The following is a 13,764-nucleotide window of genomic DNA, read 5'->3' as shown; positions in this document are numbered from 1 at the left end:
GCTTCTAGAAATGCAAGGTCTTACCGCATTGAATCTGGTTCAACAACATAAAAATATCCATTGCTAGAAATGTGAGAAAATAGGTTGATAAACATTCAGTGGCATATTTTATAAATGAACCATTATTTCTTCACACATGACAGAAATCCCATCTTTTGTGGGTGGAGTGCTGAAGGCTTCGTAAAATTCATAATCACCTTGTTTGTGGGATCAAGCCAGAAGAGACAAGCATAGTAAAGCGGTTAAGGATAAGGGCTTCAGAATCACATTAGGCCTGATTGGAAATTCTGGCTCTGTCTCTAATTAACTTTGCACAATCTGAGGCAATTTAACGTCTCTGGCCACAGTTTTCTTATTTGGAAAATGAGAATAATAAAAAGTACATATTTCATGAGATTATTTGCTAATGAAATTAAAAAATGGATATAAAGCACATAATATAGTTACGGACATGGTAGATATCAGATAAGTAAAGGAATACATAAAAACACACATTAAATGGATCTTATTGTTAAACATCTCGTTTGACTTTTTTTTCCAAACTGAACATCACTACTTTAACCCTTTTTGACCAATAATTGCTACCATTCATTTTATCTGTCTTAGCGACATGACCTCACTGTAAGATAGTATCTAAAGAAGATAATATCTAATTAATAAGAATAAAGAAGAAAGCTCTAATTTGGAGAAAATATTTCATCAAATGTATTACCTGGAGGTAACCTACTTACTTATGTACTGAGACACTGACTTCCATTCCCATATGCTAAAGCTGTTTTACCTGCCAACCTTTCAGCCTATTTCTGTCAGTATTTAAACAATAGGTAGTGCCCTAATTATTGAAAATCCCTTAAATAAACACATCTGTCAAGAGATACTCTAAAACCCTGATGTGGTTAGAAGCCAAATAAAAAATAAGGCACACTCCAAGATCTCCATGAGATTTATTCAGTCCCAATTATTCAGTATGTTGGCCACTGGCCATGTGCTATAAATGTTCTTTCCAGCCGAGTTCTACTGGATCAGGAAAAGCAAATCAAGAAATGCTGAGGTCTTCATGTAGAACTTTCCTTCCTAACTCTTGTATTTCTTTTCTTTCTTTTTTTTTTTTTAAGTTTATTCATTTATTTTGAGAGAGAGAGAGAGGAAAAAAAAGAGAACGTCCGGGTTGGGGAGGGACCAAAAAGAGAGAGAGAATCCCTAGCAGGCTCTGCATGGTAATCGCAGAGCCTGACGTGGGGCATGATCTCACAAACTGAGATAATGACCTGAGCTGAAATCAAGAGGCAGATACTTAACCGACTGAGCCACCCAGTGGCCCTCTAACTTGTATTTCTGTCCATGGTACTGCTATTGCCTCTTTACCCAGGTTGGAAATCTCAGCTGCCTTTCTTTGGTACATTTCTACTTTGAGTTGTTTTTCATAGGGACCGTTCCTCCCAGTGCCCATAATGACTACCCTTTAAGTGCCTATCATATTGCTCTTTATTTGTTACAGTTATTTTTCAACTGCCCCATCTAAACCTGGCTTCATCCTGTGTTCATTCATTCTTTATTTTCTGAAACTCCACTTTGATCACATCAGGATTTGTCCAAATCCCTGGCACTCCACTTGGGCTAGCTGATTCACATTTCCATTATAAGATTCACTCATACTCACTTAGGACCCTGGAAATAATTCTTGCCCCAAAAGGAAGACTACAAGGGATTCATGCCTGGGCAGACATGTCCTCACATTTAAGCCTTTCTTGCTACCCAGGCTTCATGTTAGTTGCCCACTTTGCTTGGCCTTATTCTTTTGTGCTTGTATATTTCTCACCCCTGATTTATCTAGTTGTTAACCCCTCAGGTCAGGCTTTTGTGAGGTACTGCATGCATCGTCATTCAGATATCTCTAGTGGCTTACTATTATTTTACGAAGGCTTGGTCCTGACATTCCTAGCTCCCTGTGACTTCATGCTATACATCCAACATGACCTTCCAGTACTCCCTAGCATGAACTCTGAGCTGACCCAGGAAGACTCATCGTCCTCTGACCACTTCAAAGATTCTTCTTGCTTCTGAGTCTTTGTTTATGCTATTGCTCACACCAAGAATTTCTTCTCACCCACATTTTCCAATCTTATCCAATTTTTCAATGTCCAATTCAGGCCCCACCTCCATCACAAAGCCGCCTGAATTGATTCTACCTTGCACTGAATTTTCCTTCCTCTAATCTCTTATGGGTTTTAACTATCGATATTGCACAATGCAGAGAATAATGCCACAGGATATATAATTGAGAGAAAATTATTTGTGGAGTCATGTTAATCACTCCCTTCTTTAGCCCCAAATAGTTATGACCTTCAGGAAAAGAAGCAAGTCTTATTTATTTATTTATTTACTTACTTTTTAAATTCAAGTATAATTAACATCCAGGGTTATATAAATTTCAGGTGCGCAATCTAATGATTCAACAAGGAATCGAGGCTTTCAAAGATTTTTTTCTGCCTTTGCCCACACAGACAGCAACAGTATGGAGCATACATAGATAAGATTCAATAAACATTTGCTGAATTGAAAGAATATAAATGATATCACTTTCATGTTATTAGAGATGTAGACTTTCTGTTACCTTGTCACTCCCTCTAACACTGCAGGGATTACAGACGTGTAAAGGTCATACCGGCATTATTATTAATAGTGCTAACTGCTGTTTACTGACGGGCCACGACGTGTATGATAATGTGCTTGCCACTTAGGAATAATGAATCCAGAAATATTGTTAAACAACCAGCAGCACAGAAGTATGCTGACATGGAAGGATTTCCACGTAGCAGAAACTATCTCCTTCTGAAGACACCACCTCCTGCACTTGTTGCAGTCTTTTTACATAATGTTATCTTGAGGATTAAAAAAAGGAAAACAGGTTAATTAGGGTGCTGTAATGTATAATTATATTTAAAAATAAGAGATAAAGTAAGATTCCTCCCAACAGCTAAGCTTAACATTAAAATCATTTCATTAGCAATATCAAACAATATGCTCTGGCTGAAAAACAATTTATTATTCAAAGTACCAATTAAACTAAATGTGATATATAAAAGTTGTGCTTGGGAAAAAAATCAGTTTCATATAATTAACTTCAAACTAACACTGCAATTAGGAAAGAAAATATGCAGATGTTACCAAATTTTGCAGTGTTATTACGTGGGAGTTGAAATATGTGTTGTGCTTCTGCTTTAGAAAATAATTTCTGCTGTTAAATGATTTTGATGGGAGGCATGAGTACAGTTAGAGAGGGAATTGCATTTATATTCAAAGACCCAAGTGGAGCTTTCAGAAAACTGAGGTATTTTGCTTTTTAATCTATAAGGGATACCAGTTTGAAAGTGAGCTACCATAGCCTTTAAAAAATTTATATATGATAGTGAAAGCGATTTCAAGTTATCTTTCCAAAGGGCTGGGTCAAGCAAAGTGAGAATTAGTATCAGTTCTTTGACACTGAAGATGCCTGGGCTCTGTGATCTCAGAACACCCACGATGGCTGAGAGGAAAACAACTTCAGAGTACAAATGTCTCTCAAGCTGTGGTTCCCTGCTTTGCTGTGCTGCAAAGGCATTTTTGTCTTAGTAACATTTTATGCTTCTTAGCCCCTTTAAAATTATTTTTATGTGGCACAAGTAAATATATAAATGACACATTTAGGTTGAATTTTCCAAGAATTTCTGTTTTTCTAAAAGAATTTTTTAGGGGCGCCTGGGTGGCGCGGTCGGTTAAGCGTCCGACTTCAGCCAGGTCACGATCTCGCGGTCCGTGAGTTCGAGCCCGGCGTCAGGCTCTGGGCTGATGGCTCAGAGCCTGGAGCCTGTTTCCGATTCTGTGTCTCCCTCTCTCTCTGCCCCTCCCCCGTTCATGCTCTGTCTCTCTCTGTCCCAAAAATAAATAAACGTTGAAAAAAAAAATTTAAAAAAAAAGAATTTTTTAAATGCTTATTTATTTTTGACAGAGAGACTGAGAGAGAGCAAGGAAGCATACGCAAGTGGGGGAGGGGCAGAGAGAGAGGGAGAGACAGAATCCCAAGCTCCCTCTGCGCTGTCACTGCAGAGCCTGATGCAGGCTCACGAACCGTGAGATCGTAACCTGAACCGAAATCAAGAATCAGATGCTTCATCGACTGAGCCACCCAGGTGCCCCTCTAAGTATTTCTTTTAATGTCCTCCTCTGTTTTCCTCTAAGTCCTTCACTTTCAAAGTTTTCTGGTTTTGTGCATGCAATAACATGGTAGGCAGCACAGAAGTTATCATGAAGTATGAAAACAACTTCAATAATGCTTGAGAGTAACTCAAGTTCCAGTGTTCTAGGCCTCAACTGGCATACAGGAGCCTTGATATTTGGGAGGCTTAGTTGCTTTTTCTTTTTAAAATAAGAACAGTTGCGAGAGTTACAATGCTGAAAACAATGAGAATGATACTCTTGATAGAATTTTAAAGCTAGAAGTGACTTTATTAGACCATGGAGTCTGGGGGTGCTGTTTGGAGTGTGTATGTGGCTGCAAAGATGGGTGGTTGGTGAACTGCTGTGATTCTGCTTGCCTGAAGTCCCTTTATTGAGCTTTGGGACAGAGAGTGAAGCAGTAGAATGTGAGTGCTGCAGTACGTTTCACAAGGAGGACAGTGGAGGCAGGAATGTCTGCTCCCTCCTCAGCTCTCTGGAAACAGTGAGCCACAGGGATGGGCAGCGCTGGGCTGCAGAACATGCCTGTGGAGAACCCTGTTGTATCCCTGTTGCCATCCCTGTGGTCACAGTAAATTAGGGCCTGGAACACAGGCTCCTTAGTTCCTGACCAGTGTTCTCTAAATGACATCCTTGGGTTGAGATGAGGATGCGCTTACTAACTCTATTCTTTGCTCTATTATTAACAGAGGCATAGACAAAACCTTGGGAAATATTTTTTTTTCATCCTATTGGAGAAAACAAATATTTTCCCAAGCAACAATTGTCTGCACTTTAAATAATTAGTATGCTAATTAGGAAAAGCTAGTAATTCCATTCGGAATTACTTTTTGTCCCCTGAGTCTGACTTTGTAGCTAACATCTGTTGAACGTGCCAGGCACTGTACTAAATGCCTTTTGTACATTATCTACATGTATGAAGGCTTTATTGCAGGCTGGGCAAAATGTTGAATGTCCCAGTTTCAAGCTCAGATCACAGATACCGTGTTGTAATACTAAGGAATATGATTGTTAATCATATGAACTATGTAGTGATTTGATTATTCCTCTCTTACACTCACTGCTAAGGAGTTCTCCAAGGCAAGCACTGCTGTGAATGGTCACACATTTGCAGGTTGGCTTTTCCTTATTGCTTCCTTTCATACATCTCTAGAACTTGGATCAAGTTTTTCACCATCTCCACTGCATCTTGAGTGGGAAAGTTAGAGAAGGCATATATTTTACCCCCTCTGTCTCTGGCACGTACATTTAAAGTTCTTAAGGTTTGATATGGGGTGATAGAAATTTAGTGAAATTCAGAAGCTCCAGAGTCTATGGACACACATTAAAGATCATGAACGTAGGAAGAGCTCATAAAGATAAGATAAGATTGGGGAACTTTCAGGGCACAGGGTCAATGTCACAAGACACAGGGTCAATGTCAGGACAGCAAGTTGTGTCTTCTAGTAGTATTTCTTCCATTTCCCTCTCCCTGTCATTTACATGTGTGTTGTTTGAAGAGGGAGCTGCAGTCAGGATTATGTGTTACCTTTAAGAACTACATTTAGAGGCACCTGGGTGGCTCAGTCAGTTAGGCTTCTGCCCTCAGCTCAGGTCATGATCTCATGGTTGGGGTGGTAGTTCGAGCCCTGTGTCCCCTGTTTCAGGCTCAGAGCCTGGAGCCTGCTTCAGATTCTGTGCCTCCCTCTCTCTCTGCCCCTCCCTGCTTATGCTCTCTCTCTCTCTCTCTCTCTCTCTCTCTCTCTCTCTCTCTCTCTCTCAAAAATAAATAAAACATTAAAACAATTTAAAAACTATGTTTAAAATTGTCAACCTTTTTTAAAGACTGACAGCATCGACAATTATTTACCTTTGTTTGGGCTACATCCCTATATTCGCACATACTTTTTTAAGGGCTAGCTTGAGTGGTTTTAGGATGATTGTGTGTGTGTGTGGGGGGGCTATATTTCTGTTTATATTCTATCTTTGTGAAAATTATTTTACTTCTTTGAGATGTAGTTTTTTATATGATGTTAAAGGGGAAAGAGAGAATAAAACAATTTATTTTATACCTTAGTTTTATACTTACAGTGCCATTATCTCTTCTGGAAGTTAAAGAAATTAAGTTCCTTGTTCAATTTCTAGCTTATAAAATCTTTTGAAGACAATTTTGCTGAGTTAGGCTTGGCTCAGGACATTACTTGACCACTGAGTGGGGGACTCACATGGTCATTACAAATCTGCCTTTTTCTTGGCCTAAAGGTCTTTTTCTTATTTAATTTATCCCACAGTTTCCACTACTTTGGGGAATGGGTCTCAGTGAATTGAAACTGAAAAACCCACAAACCTTTCTACTCCTACATATTCTAATCTCAGAGGAAATGGTGGTACCAGGCTCTTCATGATTACTGCAGAGATCGGAATGGGTTGAGCTGTAAGAATACAGGGAAGCTTGCAGTCCATAGGGATTAACAGCTTGTTATTTAAACTGTGATAGTCCTCTCAATACAAGGAAACGATCTGTCAAAATCTTCTTGACAACTGAGTTTAATCTATAGGATATTCTGTTCAAGCAACTAAAGACAGCCTTTTTTTTTCCTTCTTAATGTTGCTTCCTCCCTTGAAAGTTCCAGGGCTCCCTGGGAGCTGAAACCCCTGAGAAGAAATTATGACCACCACGGATATCTTAGATACTCTTGCTCCCTGGCCTTTAGGAGCTGTCCCAAGAGAATCCCCAGCCCTAACCTCAAATCTCCTAAATTTCCAAAAAGAAAAGTAGCACTGTAAGGATAAAATTAAGATAGAAAATAATTTGTCCTGTTAGCCCTGTAGCATCATATAAATAAATACTCCTCAAAGATGTAACAGACTTTTCAGAAGACGTGGTATACAGATAAACAAGAAAATACCCCCCACTTCACTCTTTCTAAAAACAGTCAAGCAAGACCCTCCAAAAGCATGTGTGAGTTTCTAGCAATGCAGCCCAAGCCAAGGCAAATAAATTGTCTCTGTGGTCAGGCTTTTATCCTTTGATTGAAAATTAAAAATACATTTTTAAAGTGGTAACAAGTGATGCAGTGTGGATGAAGACATATGGTACATTAGACTAAAAGAAGATGTATGTAAATGAACCTACATCATGAACATTAATCTAAGTCAGATGAAGAGGAAGTCTAATCTATTTTCTCCCACACTCATTAAATGGTGTTTATATCACATTTCACCTGTCATAAGATAGACTAATCTTCTACGGTAATTAAGTATTTACATCCTCAGAAACAATGACTATTTTAGAATTTCCCTGTATAACTCAGTAAAAGAGTTACTGTATTCTTCTTGGTTCCTTCTAAACATTGGCATATGACTAACTAAATGACTGGACACATTGTTTTGTGTGTTTAAGATATCATACTAGGAAGGAAGAGAAAAAGAAGAGGATGTCAGTGAAGAAGAGAGTAAAGATTGTGTTTCCTGTAGTGAAAACATTCCACGTGGAATTCATGGAAATGAATTAGAACTTTTGAACAGTGGAATAATGAATATTGGGATTACTTTAGAACCACCAAATATTTAAAAATTCCCAAATGAAATGGGAACCCAAGCTCAACATGCCTGTTTGATTATTGCTTAGGTTTTTCTCTATGTCTTTCTTTCAAACTTGGTGAATAAAAGATACAGCAAGGGATGCCAAGCTCTAAGAAGTTTCCAAAACCACAAGATACCTCATGCACTGGTGGACTTTTCACAACTATGAAGACATGGACAAAGATCTTAATTTATAAAAGAGTCCTTATCAGGGAATAGTTATTAAATCATATAAATGTGGTTGAGAAGAGTTAAGCCATAACGGTGATATAGAAAGATACAGAGAATAACAGAAGGTAAACAGAAACCTGGATATAATTTTTTTGTGTATATTCTTGTGCTTGATTAAGGAAGGTGGCAAAATAGCTTTATTCTCAATTACATCTCTTTTAAATCACATTAGATTATCATCACCTAACTTCTAGAAGAAACCAAGGAAACATTTCAGTGCTTGCCTAGATCTGAACTAAAGCTTGATGCTGAGATTTAGCCATGGAATAGAAGTTCCACATGTCCGTGACATTACCATCTATCAGTCACCCTTTTGCAGCCTTGTTTCTTGTAGGTAAGGTATATGTCTGCTCACTTATTCTAATTTGTTTTGGTCATTAGTACTGTTTATCTTCAGTCTATGTGCTGAATGTGTAGTGAGATACTGACTGCTAACCAATGAGAGAATGAACTCCACTATATCACCACCTCTATTAAATTTATGTATTCCATGGGGTGCCTGGGTGGCTCAGTTGGTTGGGTATCCAACTTCAGCTCAGGTCACCATCTCATGGTTTGTGAGCTCAAGCCCCGCACTGGGCTCTGTGCTGAGAGCTCAATGCCTAGAACCTGCTTCAGATTTTGTGTCTCCCTCTCTCTCTGCCCCTTACCTGCTCGCACTCTGTCTCTCTGTCTCTCTCTCACAAAAATAAATAAACATTAAAAAAATTTAAAAATAAAACAAATTAAAGAAATTATGTATTCCAAACTTGGAAGCCCCATGTTGGAGGACTCTGCCTGCCAGCACTAAATCCATGTGAAAAAGTATGGTCTTCCTTACTCTAGAGGTGACCTTACAAAGATAATTCAGGCATGAGAAGTTAATTCTACTCATGTGTTAGTTTGTACCAACAAATTAGGAAACTCATAGGGTAAAAGAGTTTTAACTTTTTAGCCATGAAAAATTTAGTTGCTATTGTGCAAAATCTTGACGAGGCACAACTGACTAGCAACTTACTAAATAGGGCAAATAGATTTAGAAAAAAAAATCTGAGAATCCTACTACCAACATTTTTAGGATATTTATTTGCTGCCTCCATTAATTTAAAAGAATGTTTCTCAGCCCCAACCCCCTTATCCTTTACATAGAATAGTGGAGTAATAAAAATTTTTTATCAATAGCATATCAGTTTTATTCTACTTCAATATTTGTAAGTGAATTATGTAATGTTTAAAAATATATATAATTTTGTTTTGCCATGTCAAATTTGTACCCATCTCTTACTTTGACTGTTGGACAAGTCAGAGGGAGAATTTTATAAAAAGGGCTCAGGGCTGTCGATTTAGTTTGTATAACTTGCTCAAAAATACCTCCCAAATTTGAACATACCATTAAGAGAATGTGGGGACCATTGTGTAACTGCTGGATTTTTAGCTTTATCACGTTTCCTCACACTGTTCTAATCCTGACCATAGAAAATATTACAAGATAAAGGGAGCTGAGCTCATTCTTTATTCTTTCAGCAAATATTTATCAAGAGCTGACAAATACTTTGTTAGGTGTCAGGGATATAGTGAGAACAATCCAGTTGATGTTGCTGGGGAGTATTATAGCTACCAGGCTGGGAGAGAAAGGAGGGATGGGCAGATGTAAGCATATGAGCTGTAGATAATGTATTGAAACATACTCAGAAAATTCAAAGGGGTGAGTCACAGGATGATAAATAGTATAAGTTTTATAGTATTTTTTATTATCGTTATAGATGATCTCCAAAGAGGTATGGCAGCTAGTCTGATCCAGAAGTATTCTGGAACATTCACATTTTGAAATTCATTTTCCACCAGATTAAAAAAAAATCACTAGGGTTACTGGAGGGGTTGTGAGAGGGGGGATGGGCTAAATGCGTAAGGAGCACTAAGGAATCTACTCCTGAAATCATTGTTGCACTATATGCTAACTAATTTGGATGTAAGTTAACAAAAATAAAAAATAAAACATAAAATAAATCACTAAAAAGCTCCCAGACTTCTGGGCCTGGAAAATACCCTCACATTGCCCCATGTTCACCTGTCTTTTATAGTTGCAATGTATACACTTCTATTTTATTTTTTTTTAATTTAATTTATCTTCAGTAATCTCTTTGCCCAACGTGGGGCTCAAAATCCCCACCCTGAAATTAAGAGTCACATGCTTTACCGACTGAGCCAGCCAAGTGCCCCACACCTTTATTTGTTTTTCATGAAAGCTGATCTCACATTTTTTTTTTGTATAGGACAAACATGATTATTAAGAATTATAAATAGATATAAATAACAATGGGATTCTGAAAGTCATCATTTTCCCCTTTCTATGTTTTCAAACAAAGAAACTCAAAGAAGAAACTGAGTCTCATAGAGGTTTGGAGATTTCGCAAGCAGTCTCTACACCTGTTTCCTCTGTCTGAAACCCTTGTGGCAGGGAAATCACCTGTCTGAGCAGTTCTGGAGATGCCCTATGCAGTGGGCAAATTCTTTAGATGTATGACCCATATTTCTACCTAGAGTTCTACTTCAGTGGGAAGACTAGTACTGCACTCTTTCAAATGGTTCCCTATTTTGTATTTTTAAACATTAAATCCTTTTTGACAGGGAAAGCTAACCCAGAATGCATGTTTATAAATATATTAACTATTACTTTCTCTTTTTTGTCTAAATTGACTCCTGACATTGATGTAAGTGTACAGAGCTTCTTGACGAAAATTTTCACAACCTCCAGGTAAAACCAATCTATTGCTTCTCCACAGCCTGTCCCTTATATAGAAACATTTCCATTTAGGAAATGGAATAATTTAGCTTTTAGTACAGGTTTCCTCTTGGCTGACTGAAGATATAAGAATTTACTCTTGAATAACAGTCTGAGTATAAAAAAAATCTAAGGGCAAACACGCTACTTATAGAAATATATAAAGAGAACTGCAAAGAAGCATCTGCTGCACATTAGAAAACACTAAATTAAAAGAGGTTAAATACAGAATATCTAGTGCTACATGCACTAGAAAGAAAAATCAAAGATGCATGAAAGATAAATAAATGGAACTGCTGTAGGGTAGTGTGAAAAAAAATCACAGCAACCACATGTCGCTGATTTTTTAAGACAGTCCTAATTTCAAATATTTGTTCCTGTTGTGAAACTATGTGTCTTGACTTTTCTTTAGAGAAACGTGTTGCTGGAGTTTTTGAAACTATGGTGTTCCAGTAGTTTGTAGGAACAAAACAATGCCTGAAGATAACAAAACAAACACCACCACCATTTGACTTCCTCTCATCTCATGGTCTCTGCACCCTATCACTAGTCTTTTATTTTCTGAGACCCTAATGCTACCATTTAACATCTGTGGGAGTATTAGTTTCACTAATGCCTGCCTCTCAAGTCTTGCTACTTTTATCTCACTGCTAAAGCCATGCCCCAGATCTTCCAATCATAATCTCTCCTCTTAGCGTCTCTCTCCTCACCTTCACGGAGACCTGCTTATCATCCAAAGAAATGCATTTCCAGCAGCAGCTATGGATCTGTATTTTTTTCTTGTACTTCCTACCCCGCAGTCCTCAGGAAAGTGAGCGCAGGGTCCTCCTTGCTTTCTGTGTATCCCCTTCTCTGGTGTTATCCAGAATTACTGTATTTAAAAAATGTCTACTTTTTCCATAGTTTCATCCTTGCTAGCGGAAAAATTTGCCACCAGGTAAGCTGTCTCTCTGGAGGAAAGCAGAGTCTAGTGGCAGGAAAATACAATAAAAACAGCCCATGAATCTAAAGAACTATCGCAGAAGGAGCAGTTAAATAGCCTGAGAGAACGTTGTGGTCAGAATGGAATTCTTCTTTTTTTTTTTTTAAGATTATTTTGAGAAAGAGAGAATGTACGTGTCTGTACGTGAGTGGGGGAGGGGCAGAGAGAGAGAGAGACAGGGAGAGAATACCAAGCAGGGTCCATGTTCAGCACCGAGTCTGATGCAGGGCTATTAGATCATGACCTGAGGCAAAATCAAGTGTTGGACGCTTAACTGACTGAGCCACCCAGGTGCCCCAGAAGGGAATCTTTTAATGAATGATTTGGGAGGTAGGGGAGTATCAGAAGACAGGAAAGTTATATAAAGTGAGAGAGGTCACTGGAGATAAGGGGGTTAATGTTGGATGAGGGGTTACTTTAGGTGATAAGAAGAAAAAATAAGAATGGATAGAAATACAGGAAGATCTATAGATATGTAGGTAAGATTTGGAAACAACAGATGTCTAATTGCTCCTACTTACTTTTTTCAAGGAGGAGGCATCTAACAGAAAAGAAGTTTGAAGGTATGAAGAGGGAGTACAATATAAGACTTGAAATAATCACTGCAAACAATGTTCTAATGATTGATCACGGAAACAGTATTATGGAATGCCCAGAACACAGCTGAGATAAGTGACATGTGTTTTAGTATGTTCATCTGATTACTTCTTTGGAGTCAGTAGTTCTACACTTTAGAATAGCATCCAAATTACCTAGAAGGCTTGTGAAACACAGACTGCTGGGCCCCGCTATTCTTTTTTTTTTTTTCAATATACGAAGTTTATTGTCAAATTGGTTTCCATACAACACCCAGTGCTCATCCCAAAAGGTGCCTTCCTCAATACCCATCACCCACCCTCCCCTCCCTCCCACCCCCCATCAACCCTCAGTTTGTTCTCAGTTTTTAAGTCTCTTATGCTTTGGCTCTCTCCCACTCTAACCTCTTTTTTTTTTTTTCCTTCCCCTCCCCCATGGGTTCCTGTTAAGTTTCTCAGGATCCACATAAGAGTGAAACCATATGGTATCTGTCTTTCTCTGTATGGCTTATTTCACTTAGCATCACACTCTCCAGTTCCATCCATGTTGCTACAAAGGGCCATATTTCATTCTTTCTCATTGCCACATAGTACTCCATTGTGTATATAAACCACAATTTCTTTATCCATTCATCAGTTGATGGACATTTAGGCTCTTTCCATAATTTGGCTATTGTTGAGAGTGCTGCTCTAAACATTGGGGTACAAGTGCCCCTATGCATCAGTACTCCTGTATCCCTTGGGTAAATTCCTAGCCGTGCTATTGCTGGGTCATAGGGTAGGTCTATTTTTAATTTTTTGAGGAACCTCCACACTGTTTTCCAGAGTGGCCGCACCAGTTTGCATTCCCACCAACAGTGCAAGAGGGTTCCCGTTTCTCCACATCCTCTCCAGCATCTATAGTCTCCTGATTTGTTCATTTTTGGGCCCCGCTATTCCAGGGTCTGACAAGCAAGTCTGTAAATGGGCCCAAGAATGTGCATTTCTAACAGGTTCCCAGGTGCTGTTGCTGCCATTGGTTTTGAGAGCACACTTTTGAGAGCCACTGCTCTTTCTCCATCTAATGATTAGGTAGAATCAAAACCCCTGAATTTGGTACATCTATATATATCTATATATACCTTTAGGAGATATATCTATATCATCTATATCTATATCTATATCATCTATATCTATATCTATTATTTATAATCTATCTATGTACATCTATATATGCCTTTAGGAGAGAGTTATACATATCTCTCTCCTGAAGGCAATCTAGATTGACTTTATGGATTCATCATCACATCACATTCCTGGTTCTCCAAATTCCTATAACAGGTTTTCAAGACTCACAATAAACTTACATATCCAGTATTAGTCACAATGTATTCCAACATAATCTTCTTTTCTAGTTGGGCACTTCCTTCATGTTTCATACAATTTCCATCCACCTT

General features: G+C 38.3%; 1 protein-coding gene across 2 annotated transcripts in view; it reads right to left on the bottom strand.

Moving 5' to 3' along the window:
• The window catches only part of GPR158 (G protein-coupled receptor 158), a 421,093-nt gene that overhangs the window by 14,152 nt on the left and 393,177 nt on the right, over window positions 1-13,764 (bottom strand). The gene's annotated exons all lie outside the window — the stretch shown is intronic.

The sequence above is a fragment of the Felis catus genome, chromosome B4, assembly GCF_018350175.1.
Source record: "Felis catus isolate Fca126 chromosome B4, F.catus_Fca126_mat1.0, whole genome shotgun sequence".
NCBI lineage: Eukaryota > Metazoa > Chordata > Mammalia > Carnivora > Felidae > Felis > Felis catus.
This window is presented reverse-complemented; position numbering and strand designations above follow the sequence as displayed.